Source organism: Triticum dicoccoides, chromosome 3A, assembly GCF_002162155.2.
Source record: "Triticum dicoccoides isolate Atlit2015 ecotype Zavitan chromosome 3A, WEW_v2.0, whole genome shotgun sequence".
Classification (NCBI taxonomy): Eukaryota; Viridiplantae; Streptophyta; class Magnoliopsida; order Poales; family Poaceae; genus Triticum; species Triticum dicoccoides.
Genome location: NC_041384.1, coordinates 261,473,733 through 261,488,358, shown reverse-complemented (window position 1 = coordinate 261,488,358; position 14,626 = coordinate 261,473,733).

The following is a 14,626-nucleotide window of genomic DNA, read 5'->3' as shown; positions in this document are numbered from 1 at the left end:
GATTTGGAGGCTGACTGGTGGGCCTACTAAGTTCATGTGTACACAAGGTTTATCACAAAAGAAACTTTGTCAACAATCGACTCTACCAGCGTCAGAACGTTAGATGTCAATCTAGCGGCAATTGTGCTTATTCAGTCTCTCATCTTCCCGTCCTAGCCGCCCAAACCAGCATCGTCGGAACTGCCTGCTCCCGCCTCCCATGGTCGGCTGTGCTGCCGGGCAGGCCTCACGGCCCCATCATATACTCGCATCCCTGGCCTGTCTATCCCTCTACTCACCCACACCTCCTGTTATTTTCCAGCAACGGCAGCCGAACCAGTCAACCCTCGTACTCTCCACCGCGTGGGCAGCCACTGTCCTGTCCTCCCAGGCTCCGTGTCGTTCCCTTCATAGGCCTCGCCGTCGTCTACCGCCCAGGTGCTCGCGGCGCGGCGTGGTCAACATGGTCAATGAATGACATCCATCGGAAGTGGATTGTATGTGGAGATGCTGACAGGTGGGTCCACAGCCGCACACAAGGAAATACCTCCTTATTACGCGCAAAATAATGATTCCTCCATCTGACATCTGGGACCCACTGGAAGGGCCTCCATATTTCACGAAAAACGTTCCCTCTGCTGACAGGTCGGACCCACCAACTATATCTTCGCACGCAAGGAAGTGCCTCCTTATTGCGCACAAAAAATGAATACCCCCTGCCAGTTGAGACCCACCATAGTGGGAGGATGACTTGTGGACCTACTAAGTTGACGGGGATGGAGGGCTTTGTCAACTTAGTCAATATGAACAATTCTAGCTCCAGTGACCGTACGATGTCCATCCAACGGCCTTAGTGCTTCTTCAACCTCTGATCTTCTTGCTCCAGCCGTCCAAAGCAACGCCGGTCGTGCCGCCCATTACTGCCTCCCGTGGCTGGCTCTGCTGCCGCGGAGGCCTCACCACCCCCATACTACTCCCACTGTTGGCCAGGCCATCCCTCCTCTCACCCACACCCCCTATTATTCTGTGGCGACGGCAGCCTCACACCACAGCCGAACCAGTGAACCCTCGTACTCCTCTCCGCGTGGGCATCCACTGTCGTGTCTTCCCCCGCTCTGTGTCGTCCCATTACTAGGCCTCACCGTCGTCCACCACCTTGGTGCTCTCGGCGTGGCGTGGTCAATGTGGTCAGCGACCAACTTCCATCGGAAGAGTACTGTACATGGAGAGGCTGACAGCTGGGTCCATGGCCACAACCCAGTTTTTTTGTGATTTGCCAAGTAAGTCGCTTTGTCAAGCATGTTGGGCTGCAAATATTTCAAGATGAGGAGAGCTTCATTCGGCTGGCCGAGAAAATGGCCTATCAGTAATGAGAAATGGGTTGTACATTTTTAAAACACATCAAACCGACAATTAGCTTCAAATTTCTTTTTTGCATTTCGAGATTTTAAATTGCATTGATTTTTATGCGTGGACAATTTGTTGGATTTTATATTGATATACATTTATTTTTAAAATCAGTTTGAATGTGACTCGAAATTTCGGTATTAAAAACTGTTCGGACCACACCGAAATATGCAAAATTTCGTATAATTTTTTTAACCGTGGCCACAATATGGGTTGTAATGCTAACAAAAAGAATATGGGCTCCAAAAAAACGTTAAGAATTAGCAAATGGGCTGTAAATTATTAGAAATAATGGCAGATGGGATGTATGATGTTTTCCACAGATTTGAGGCTTTCCTAGAAAAAAGGTTGACGCACAAGCAGTGACTGTTGGACGTCCATTCAACGGCCGTCGTGCTTCTTCAATCTCTGCTCTTCCTGCTCCAGCCGCTCAAACAAGCACCAGTGGGACTGCCTTCTCCCTCCTCCCCGCGGCTGGCTATGCTGCCGCGCAAGCCTCACCACCCCACCGTACTCACATCGCTGGCCTAGCCATCCCTCTACTCACCCACACCTATTGTTATTCTTCGGCGATGGCAGACGAACCAGCAAACCCTCGTACAGTCGTACTCCCCTCCATGTAGGAAACAACTACCGAGTCTTCATTACCTCCGTGTCGTTCCCTTCCTAGGCCTCGCCGTCGTCCACCGCCTTGGTTCTCTCGGCGCGGCCTGGTCAACATGGTCAACGACTGACATGCATCTGAAGTGGACTATATGTGGAGAGGCTGACAGCTGGGTCCACGACCACATGCAAGGAAATGCCTCCTTATTACGCACAAAATAATGATTCCTCCACCTGACATCTAGGACCCACTGAAAGGGCCTCTGTATTTTGTGAAAAAATGTTACCACTGCTGACAGCTTGGACCCACCAGCTATATCTTCGCATGCAAGTGCCTCCTTATTACGCACAAGAAAATGAATACTTCCCATGCTAGCTGGGACCCAGTATAGTTGCAGGCTGACTTGTGGGCCTACCAAGTTGACGTGGATAGAGGGCTTTGACAACTTAGTCAATATGCACAATTCTACCTCCAGTGACCGTACGATGTCCATCCAACGGACGTAGTGCTTCTTGAACCTCTGGTCTTCTTACTCCAGCCACCGAAACCAGCGTCGGTCGTGCCTCGTGCTCCCGCCTCCCGTGGCCGGTTGCGAAGCGGCGGAGGCCTCACCGCCCCCTACTACTCCCACCGCTGGCCAGGTCATCCCTCTACTCACCCACACCCATGTTATTCTACGGCGATGGCAGCCTCACACCGCAGCGAACCAGTGAACCCTCAGACTCCTCTATGCGTGGGCATCCATTGTCGTGTCTTCCCCAGCTCCGCGTAATCCCCTTCCTAGGCCTCGCTATCATCCACCGCCCTGGTGCTCTCGGAGCGGCATGGTCAAGGAACGGCTTCCACCGGACGTGGACTGTACGTGGAGAGGCTGACATCAGTCTCCACGGCCGCAGCAAGGAAGTGCCCCCTTATTACGCGCAAAATAATTATTCCTCCACCTGACAGCGGGGACCCACTGGACGGGCCACCGTATTTCGCAAAAAAATGTTTCCCCCTGACTGCTGGGACCCACCAGCTACATCTTCGCACACAAGGAAGTGCGTCCGGGCAAAAAAACAATTCGCCACCCTGACTGCTGGGACCCACCAGCTACATCTTCGCACGCAAGGAAGTGCCTGACAGTCGGGACCCACCTGGTCGAAGCATACGTAGTGTTATCATTCTGGTCGCGAATGTGTACGTACATATTGGTCGATGTAGAGGCGCGCACATGTCATAGTAGAGGCGCACACGTAGCATGTACATGTACGTACAACGGCCAGTGTACAAGAAAGAAAATGCGGCCACGTGCGTACATACGGGCAGGGTCTTGAACGCCTACTCACACATATGTACGGACATGGCTCGTGTACATGGCTAGGTCGGAACGGAGAAACATCGTCGTAGTCGTGTTCATGGGGAGCCAACCGGCTGGGTCGGAACGGAATGCGTCGTCATGTTCATCAGGAGGGCTTGGATGGAATAGCCGACGGAAACGAGGCCTGGCGTACCGCAGAACGGAGGAAACGGCCTTGTGTTCGACCGGCCCTGCTCGAAATGGGATCCTGTTCATCGGGAGGGGTCTAGCGTACCGCAAAATGGAGGAAACAGACCTCCTACGGTCGAAACGGGGGTCCTGTTGATCGGGAGGGGTGTGGCGTACCGCAAAATGGAGGAAATGGACTTGTGTTGGAGCGCTACAGTCGAAACGAGGCTCCTGTTCACCGGGAGGTGTGTGGCGTACCGCAAAATGGGACTCCACGGGATACTGTTCATCTCCACCGTCGACTCCCTCCAGCCTCCATGGGCTACTGTTCATCCACCGTCGACCTCCTCCAGCCTCCACCTACGACTGTTCATCCACGAGCTATTGTTCATCTAGCCTCTACCGCGCGCTACTCCACCACCTACTGTTCAACCAGCCCACTCCACGGGCTCTTGTTCAACCACCCCTCCACGAGCTACTGTTCATCCAACCCTCCACCATCTACTGTTCATCCTGCCCTCCACGGGGTGGTCCTGTTCATCCAGTCCTCCACGGGGTGGTCCTGTTCATCCAGTCCTCCATGGGGTCCTATTCATGCAGCCCCAACCGGCTCGATCGATCGGTGTCCTGTTCATCCAGAGGCAACACCACGGGGTCCTGTTCATCCACCCCCACCGGGAACTGTTCATCCAAACCCCCCAGCAACGCTCACTGTTCATCCAGAGGCAACACCACGGGGTCCTGTTCATCCACCCTCACCGGGAACTATTCATCCAAACCCCCTAGCAACACTCACTGTTCATCCAGAGGCAACACCATGGGGTCCTGTTCATCCACCCCCACCGAGAACTGTTCATCCAAACCCCCCAGCAACGCTCATTGTTCATCCAGAGGTAGCATCGATCGGCTTCAGTTAGCAGAAGTAGCGAAGGAATCACTCGATCGAGTTCAGTTAACAGCCATCGATCGATCGCTCGAGTTCAGTAACGCGTAGCGTCAAGTGCAATTTCTCGGGTTCAGTTAGAGCCCAACGCCTCGCTCGGGTTTAGTTAGAGCCCAAGGCCTCGCACCCACGCGCGTGCGTGTACAAGAGAAACGCGGATCGCTCGGCCCCGACCACCCACCGTAACCGGAAACACCCCGACATTTTCCTCGCCCTCGCTTCTACCACGGTTTTTTCCATCATGACGGCCCAAAGAATGTCATGCAGCTGCTGCTACGGCCCGCCCAGGATGAAAAGCCCATTTTCTGTCATGATTTTTTGCCATAGAAGTAGGACCCCACCACATCTATGATAATACCATGTTTTGTCACAATTATTGTCATAGAAGTGTCATAAGTATGACAGAAAAAATTTCGTTCTGCCCAAAATGTCGTGGATGTGTCTTTTTTTGTAGTGCAACCGGTTGGAACGAACCGGCTCTAGGATGGTGCTCCTGAGTCCTCGGCTACCCCCAACAGAGGACCGTGGCCCTCAGGACGTAGCTCCTGAGGCCCCAGTGGCCCCAACCAGCGACCAGGCTCCTGAGGCCATCGGCCCTCAGGAGGTAGAAGATGTAACGAACACTTTCGCCCATGTCGAGCACCCGGTTTACTTCGTCGGCACGGTGCTGCGCGATGCACTGGCATGCTACCCCATGCCGCAAAATCTCTTGCTTGTGCTTCTCGTCGCCTCCCGCAAGCTGCGCCACTACTTCCAAGGCCACCCCATCAAATTTGTCTCAGCTTACCCACTAGAGAGGGTGCTCAGGAGCCCCAATGCGGCATCGAGGGTCATAGAGTGGAACATCAAACTACAGGCATTCCACTTGGAGTTCAACACCACCAGAGTCATCAAGAGTGCGGTGCTCGCCGACTTCATGGCAGATGGACCATCGTTCCTGGCCCAGAAGTGGGCAAGAATTGACCCCTCTCGCCGGTGAGGGAGTCCTCGTCAACTTCTCCAACAAAGTATACGAGCTGAAGGACAAATACATGGAAGCATACCTTGCGGAGGTACGCAAAATTGAGAAACGATTCTTGGGCTTGGAACTGCAGCACATGCTGGACGACACGAACAAGGAAGCAGATGACATTGCTAAAAGGTTGTTCTGAAGCCAGCCCCAAGAGCCTGGCATCTTTGAGGAGCGGCTCTTCAAGCCGTCGGCAGCCCTCCTGCTGCGGAACCAACATCACCTCAGGAGGGCCTTCTCCCAGGGCCCCTCTCAGGAGCCCCTCATTGCGGCCCAAACTCGGAATCACATCTACTCCTCGCGCTTGAGCCTCAGGAGGGGTGTTGGACCGAGGAGTTGAAGGCATATCTGCTTTAGGGAACCTTGCCGGAGAAGGAAGAAGACGCAGAGCACGTGGCTCGCGAGGCCACGACCTACTGCATTCAAGACGGTGAGCTCTACCAGAAGAGGCCAAATGATGTCTCTTTGTGGTGCATCTCTAGGGATCAATGGCACGAGATGCTAGCGGACATACATGGCAGAGACTGCAGGCATCAATCCTCATCGCGTACCCTCGTGGGCAAGGCATTCCGTAGTTGGTTCTACTGGCCCACGGCGCTCAATGATGGCGCCGAGGTGGTGAGATCCTATGAAGCATGCCAATTCCATGCAAAATAGATCCACCAGCCCGCTTATGGTCTCTAGACCATCCCGCTCTCGTGGCCGATCGTGATCTAGGGGCTGGACACCTTGGGCCCGGTCCCTCGAGCACCAGGGGGCTACCACTACCTCTACGTCGCCATCGGCAAGTTCACCAAGTGGGCGGAGGAGGAGGCCGTCTGCACCATCCTAGCTGGTTCAGCCGTCAAGTCCATCAAGGGCCCCGTGAGCCAGTTAAGGTTCCTAATCGCATCACCACCGACAACGGCCCACAGCTCACTTGCAACCTTTTGAAAACATATTGTGCTAACCTTGAAACGCATATATGCTATGCCTCAGTCGCACACCCCGAGAGCAGCGGCCAGGCCGAGCGCGCCAACGTGGAGGTCCCGAGGGGCCTCAAGGAAAGAACCTTCAAGAAGAAGCTCGAGGCTTGCGGCAGGGGCTGGCTGGATGAGCTCTAGTCTGTGTTGTGGTCCATCCGCACCACCGCGACCAAGCCTATAGGAGAAACTCCATTCTTTCTCGTCTATGGAGATGAAGCTGTTCTCCCTCACGGGGTCAGGGATCGCTCTGCGCGTGTCTTGGCGTTTGACGAGGCACGCCATGTGTTGCGGGATATCCGCGGCCACCCATGGGACCTGGCGGCCCCTTGCTGGTTCGGCGGGGGACGTCGCGTTGCACAAAGAGAAGACCAACGCACAACAGCACGGCAGAGAGCACACAAGAAACTTACCCAGGTTCGGGCCACCGCGAGGCTTAAGATCCTACACCTGCTTTGGTGGATTGATGGTGGAAACGAACGTGGTGGTGCATTTGAGTCATGGATGGGAGCACCCCCGCCAACTCCATTCTCTGCTGGGGAGCAGACAGAGGGGCCAGCCCCCCGCCAACTCCTTTTTCCCAAAGGCCACTGCGACCACCCTGACTGGAGCAGCATTCGAGTCATGGATGGGAGCACCTAAGTTTCAAAGAGGGAGGCGAGGTTTTCTTATGCAAAGTTGTAGCTTTACAGAATACTAATGGACAAGAGGTGAACTTATCTATTTCGCTTACCGGGGATCGCCGTGCCGTGCAATCTTCTCATCCTTTGCCGAAGCCAGGTTCACGGCAAGAATTTGCAACTCCATGTAGATGAGAATGAATGCATGATGCAATCCTATCTATATGCATATGCAAATGCTCATGAAGTGCTTATGCAATGATCTAGGTGTGCTTGTGCATGCATGTAATCTTAGTTGGGCCCCCCCTACAATGCTTCTTTATTTTCTCTTTGCCGGGGTTATCACCCCGGCTTGTACAAGGGGTTATATGCAACTTCAGTAATGCCATGTACAATGGGTGGCTGCCGGGTAGGGCCCGACAGCCTCTGCGCCTTACGGGTAGAACTTATGGAGATGCTCAATGTTCCATGAGTTTTGCAACAGTGTGCCATCTCCGATCTCTATACGGACTGCGCCGGGTCTGGAGACTCGTAGTACCCGGTAAGGGCCTTCCCACTTTGATGATAACTTGTGCGTAGCCTTGGCGGACTGAACGCGCCTAAGGACTAGGTCACCTTCCTCAAGACACCGGGCATGAACCTTGCGGCTGTGATAGCGATTCAGGGCTTGCTGATAGCGTGCAGCACGCGTAGCGGCCCAGAGACGGTTCTCCTCAAGTAGCATAGTGTCGTCACGTCGGTGCTGATCTTGCGCTATTTCATCATAGGCAAGCAACCGAGGAGACCCGTAAATGAGTTCTATGGGGATAACTGCTTCTGCCCCGTAGACCAGGGAGAAGGGAGTATGCCCGGTAGCCCGATTAGGTGTCGTTCTGAGGGACCAGAGAACTACCGGTAGCTCCTCAATCCACCGCCTGCCGTGCTTCTGTAGCGTATCGAAAGTTCTTGTCTTGAGTCCACTAAGCACTTCAGCATTCGCCATCTCAGCTTGTCTATTGCTCCATTGGTGAGCCACAGAGGTAAATGAGATCTTGCATCCGAGGGTTCGAACATATTGCGGCAAGGCGTGGCTCATGAATTGGGTGCCGTTGTCAGTGATGATCCTTGCCGGAACTCCGAAACGATACACCAATTCTTTCAAGAACATGATAGCTGACTGAGCAGGCACCTTCCTCACGGCAGTCACTTCCGGCCACTTTGTAAACTTGTTGATGGCAACAAACAAGAATTCAGAGCCCCCGATTACTCGGGGGAAGGGGCAAAGGATATCGAGCCCCCAGACCAAAAATGGCCATGACAGAGGGATTGTCTGGAGATCTTGCGTAGGGAGGTGTGTTTTCTTGGAATGGAACTGACAGGCTTCACATGTCGTGACGAGTTCAACTGCGTCTTGGAGGGCTGTGGGCCAATTGAATTCTTGCCGGAATGCTTTCCGAACTAATGCCCTTGGTCCAATGTGTGAGTCGCACATTCCTCTATGAATCTCAGCTAGCAGTTCCTTTCCGTCCTCCCGGCAAACACACTTCAATTTCGCACCGTTGGGCCTCTTTCTATACAAAGTGTCATCAAAAAATTGATACATACTGGCCCTCCGGGCTACTTTCTCAGCTTCATCTGGATCACCGTGGAGTTCTCCGGTTTCGAGGAAGCGGATGATGTGATGCTCGGCAACGAGGACTAGCGGCACCTCCTCGGCTGCGGAGCACCAGCCTCCTTCGCGAGGTCCATAGGCCCAACTGGAGGGGGTGGTTTGGTAGGCTGTGAGGAGTTGTTTCCTGCAGGGCCTCTGCCGGGAGCGGATGGGTCGATCAGGAGAGGCTTACCGTAGTCCAACTTTCTCCTTTTCCGGACCATTGTGGTTGGTGATACGGAGGGTCGAGAGAGGTGGAGAACAAAAGTTCCTGGATCCACATGAAGCTTCTGCGCAGAACACTTTGACAGGTGATAAGCTTTGATGTTTTCCGCACGGGGTACGTGCTCTGTTTGCAACCAATGAAAGCGCTCCGCTAACCTCCTTACTTCCTCAACGTATGCCTCCATCAATGGGCTTTGATAATCCTTGTTGACTTGTCTCACTACTAACTGTGAATATCCTTGAATGATCAGCTTCTTGATTCCCAATTCTGCTGAAATCCTGAGCCCGGCAAGGAGCCCTTCATACTCAGATGTATTGTTGGTGGCTTCTTCCCGGGAAAAGTGCATTTGGATAACGTACTTCAGGTGCTCCCTGGAGGGGGTAACAAGAAGCACGCTAGCTCCTACACCTTGTTGGGAAAAAGCTCCATCTAAATACATAATCCATTCTTGGGGTGATTCCTTGATGAGGAGAGTTGTTTATGTTGCTTCCTCATCAGGGGTCGGCGTACATTCTGCAATAAACTCTGCTAGCGCCCTACTTTGAATGGTTGAAGTGCTCTCAAACTTCAAACCAAAACTAGATAACTCCAAAGCCCACTCCACTATTCTGCCAGCAGCCTCAAGGTTTCGGAGTATCCTCTGCAACGGAAAATGAGTAACAACCATGATCTCAAGGGCTTGGAAGTAGTGGTGCAGTTTCCTTGAGGTCATAACGAGGCCAAAGATCAACTTTTGCACACCAAGGTACCTCGATCTAGCCCCTTGCAACAAGGAGTTGACGAAGTACACTAGGCGCTACACCAGTTTCTTCCTTGACGCGTCCTTGGGGTTGCACCTGTTGTTGTGCTTACTGTTGTTTTGATCCTCTTCTGACTCTACGGCGGTCTGGCCGCTCTCTGCTTCATCCACTTCTCGCTGTGCTACCAAGGCTGCACTGACCACTTGGTTGGTTGCTACTAAGTAAAGCAGTAACGGCTCTTGAGGTTTGGGTGCAACCGAAGTAGGCACAGATGATAGGTAAGCCTTCAACTCTTGCAAGGCTGTATCTGCATCCGGGGTCCACTTCAAAGGCCCTGCCTTCTTCAAAATTTTGAAGAACGGCCGGCAGACTTGGAAATGAATCTTCTTAGCACGGCAACGCATCCCATCAAGCGTCGTGGGTTGGCTTTGGATCTACTCAATGGCCTTGATCTTGTCGGGGTTGGCTTTGATCCCCCGGTGGGACCCGAAGAATCCAAGTAGCTTGCCGGAGGGAACACTGAATACGCACTTCTCCGGGTTAAGCTTCAGGTTGATCTTGCGCAAATTAGCAAATGTCTCCTCCAAATCCTGGATAAGGGTGGCCTTATCCTTGGTTTTGACTACAATTTCGTCCAGATAAGCTTCTATGTTTCTGTGCAGTTGTGGCTCAAAACCAATTTACACTGCTCTTGCAAAAGGAGACCCGGCATTCTTCAATTTGAAGGGCATGCGGACAAAACAATATGTACCACATGGAGTGATGAATGATGTTTTCTACTCATCTTCTTTGGACATGAAGATGTGGTGATATCCTGAGTATGCATCCCAAAAGGAGAGTAGATCACACCCTGAAGTAGAATCCACAATCTGATCGATGCGCAGCAAGGGGAATGGGTCCTTTGGGCAAGCCTTATTGAGATATGGGAAATCAATGCAAAGCGTCCATTTCCCACTCGCCTTCCGAACTACCACTGGGTTTGCAAACCATCTAGGGTGCAATACTCCTCTGACAAATCCAGCTGCCTCTAAATTCTTGATTTTCTCGGCAATGAACTGTTGCCGCTCCAAGGCTTGCTTCCTAACTTTTTGCTTGACGGTTCGGGCATGTGGGCAGACAGCAAGGTGGTGCTCGATTACCTCCCTCGGAGCACCAGGGATATCAGATGGTTGCCAGGCAAACCCATCGATATTAACCCGCAGGAAGGCAACGAGCGTGCTTTCCTATTTTTCATCAAGGGTGGCGCTTGCCGGTGTTCTGAGAACGGGGGTCCCCAGACTTGCCTGCCTGCGGCCCACGGCATGGCTCTGCGAGCGGGCCCGTACGGCCCATCTTCACCAACAAGGACTCAAGACCCTCGCGAGCGGCCAAGCCTCGCGAGGCGAACGACACAACACCTCCTCGGGAGCGCCCTCACCAGGCTAGCTCGCGAAGGGCGGAGAGTTCAAGGCAAGGCAAACCTCGCGATGTTTTAATGACGTGAGCCATGATGATCAAGATCAGGTGGGCGCCAGCGCGCACAGTGTCCTTGTTTCCTCTTTGGTGCTAAGGAAGCAAGCGCATTCGCGGAGTACCGAGGCGTCAAGCAAAGGTTTCCATATCAGGGCAACGAGACCAAGACCACCGGGACGGCAAGACGGAGGTCACCATGGAGTCCAAGACGGCGTAACCATCCAAGCCTTTTGCAGGCAAAGAATGCTTTTGTGAGGATAAGCTATACTAGCTGTCCCCTTTCAAATTGGCCCTCGTTGTCTCCCTTCCTGCTCAATATTTGGGGAGAGGACCTGGGCCTCTATAAATAGGATTAGCCACCACAGTAGGCAAAGGGAGGAACTCATTCATTTCATCCTCACACCCACCAAGCACAAGAACACCTCACCTCAGGAGGTTGTTCTTCCCCCTTGTACTATTCATCCTCAGCCCAAGAGGCAATCCACCACCACCACACTGGAGTAGGCTATTACACCAGAATGGTGGCCCCAACTAGTATAAACCTTGTTTCGTTTGTGTTGCGAGCTCTTCGAGTTAGTCCTTGAGATCTTAGCGAAGCTATTCTTGGAAGGTAAAACTAGTTCATGCACTTGAATCTAGTACTACTTATCCTTAGGCGACTCCTAGGAGATTTTGTGCCGGTGGCCACTATGGCCCCGACGGCCACCCCTCCTGCCGTCGGCCACTCTGGCTCCTTTTGCCCTCAACTTTGATCGTGGCAGAAAGTTTCAAGCAGATATGAGAACCAAGTTTGGCCATCTGGTGGTGTTTTCTCCTGGCTTTCGTCAACAAGAGTTCATCTTGGTGGTTTCTTTCTGCCTATCCACCTTCAAGCTTGACGTGCACACGGTTAGTGTTTCTTTCCTGGCCATGTTTGGGGGTTATGCCCAAGGCTTTAGGGTTCGTCATTTGAGAGATAGAACTTTCAAGTTTTCGATTGCCTCAAAGTCTGTTGGTTTTGAGATCTACAACAATGGCAGAACTGTTGAGCATGATTTTGAGGTGGCGTTTAGTTTATGGAACTATGGTGGGCCGAATTGACATAGAGAAGAACTAGATTTTTATAGTGAGATTTATAATGAGTGGACCTTGGTTGGTAGACATGGCAAGGCCGTATCCAACAACTCCTGTGATCGTCGAAGTTACAGCTCGGAGGTCAGAAACGGTCGATCGATCTTTGAGAGATTATCGGGACCCATTCACTCCGAAGGCAATCAAGGGGATGCTTTCAGTTCACCCGCTATTAATTCTGAGGGTAAATAAGTCCCTTAATCGGCCTTAGATGTCTCAACGTGCTGCCCCCCACATGTACGTGGTGTGTTTTGCATGTGGGGGTCAAGGTCACTATGCACGTAACTGCATGGTGTAAAGCTGCCTGGGCTGTGTCCATTTATGCAGTTTAGCACCTTTTTGAGCCCACCCGAGCAGGCCTGGGCTGAGGGTGCAGTGGAGTCCTGGTTCAAATGTGTCATCCCGGCTCAACCGATTAGGCAGGTCTCGTCATTTATGGAGCTGGTCAAGGACATCTTTCCAAATTTCCAACCGAGACTGCAGGTTGCCTCCTTGCATTCCTCTGTTCCTACCAACTCTGTCTCCACCTCTGCTCCCACCTCGACAAGCTCGCCATCTTCATCGCCGTCTGTGGAGCAGGCATTGGTGGTCCGTTCTTCGGAAGCGACGGCCATGGCCAACATTCCCATAGACCCAGCTCCCTTTGTTCCTCATGGTTTTCAGATTCTTGAGGTGGCAGGGCGAACTGGGTTTCCCGAGCAATCCTGCCGCATCGCCCAAGGAGGCACGAGGATTGGGCGATTGCCACCATTCAGCCGCATCCAAATGAGGTACTTTTCCCCAACGTCAGAGAAGTTCTAGACGAGTTTTTTGAAGGAGTTGAGCAAGTTGGTTTCAGAGAAATCCAGCCATGTCCATTTGGTGAGGCGTATGTTTAGTTCCTGCATGTTAGAGATAGAGATCGTATTATTAGGCAAAGCCCTCACCCATTTGGGGATGTTTCCATATCATTCACTAAGCACAATGAGGGAAGGAATTGGTGTCGACTTCATTTTAATGGACACTGTTGGTTACTGTTTGTGGGAGTTCCTTTCGATTACTGCAACACCGATGATATTGCAGCTGCCATTGCTAAGTGGGGTAGAATCATAAGCTGGGAGAGGCAAGATGCTCTGAGAGGCAAGATTTTAGTTAAGGTCAGAGTGACTGACCTCATAGATATACCAAAAAGCATTAGATGGTCTGAAGGAGAGTGTTTTGAGGAGGAATTTTGGACTAGTTCAGTTGAGGTTCTATTAGAAGAAATGATGGGAGGGGGTCCTGTGGATGAGGATCCCATTCAACCTCCTGGAGTGGACCCACACCCAATTCCACAGCATGCAAATGATTTTCCAGGTTTTCAGCCAGTTCCACTTAATAATGAGCCAACTCAGAATGAAGATTGGGATGATTGGGAATAGCAGGAAGAGCAAGGTCATTGGGTATTTCCTCAGGCCAATATACCACAACCACAACCACTTCAACAACAAGTCAAACTGCCTATTTTGCAACAGGATGGTGCTCCTAATAGCAGCATCACCACTACTGTATCTCTGTCTGATGGAATCTGGTCTAACACTCACACTGCCAGTGAAGAGGTCAATCAAGGTGCACCAATTAATCCTATGGGCATGGGCTTACAAAACATTTTACTGGCTTACCAAGCAGAAGGGGAAGATGATGATATTCAGCAAGACAATGATAACCAGGTTCATATTCAGCAATAGGGAGTTGTGGGTGTTCCTTTGGTGGTTCAAGAGGATCTGCAACATGTACACCCTGTTCAAGGGCCAGCAATAGTTGAGGTTGCTGGTGAAGAAAATGTTGTAAGTGAGGATAATCTTGTTCCTGATATGCCACAAGTTCAGAGTGTTAGAGTTGCTTTTCCAGCAACATTTCAGGTTGCTGTTCAAGAAAATGTTGTAGTACCCGCTATACCACAAGTACACACTGTTACAGCTGCTTCTCATGACAATGATATTGCTATGGTCAAGGAAAATGAGGCAGTTCCAAATGTGCCAGGGTAGACCCAGGGCCTAGACCATAGAGCTGCAATGAAAGGCAAAGCTGATGTCCCTATTCTTCATGTTGGCACTTCCACTGGTGGGCACAATAAAGGTATGGAGAGCTTTTCATTAACCAACTCTCCTATATTAATAGATATTCAAAAACTAGTTGAAAATCATGCATTGGATATTATTGATGGTGCCCACTTGATTTTAGAAGAAGGTTTGGACCTGTGGATTCAGCACTTTGCTCCAGCGACATAGGGAGAAGTGAACACTTTCAAAATTGACATACCTGTAAATTGGTTTAACTTCATAATTCACCTTCTTCTGACTCCTGGTAAATTTGGTTGGGTAATGCATCTGCTAAAATCTGATCTGTGGAAAATACTTACTGCAAACTATGATCCTGAAGAGACTATTTTGTTCCATATCCCTGATGGATGTGCCACTTCACAGGCTCTAAGTTGTAAGGAAATAATGCTGGGCCT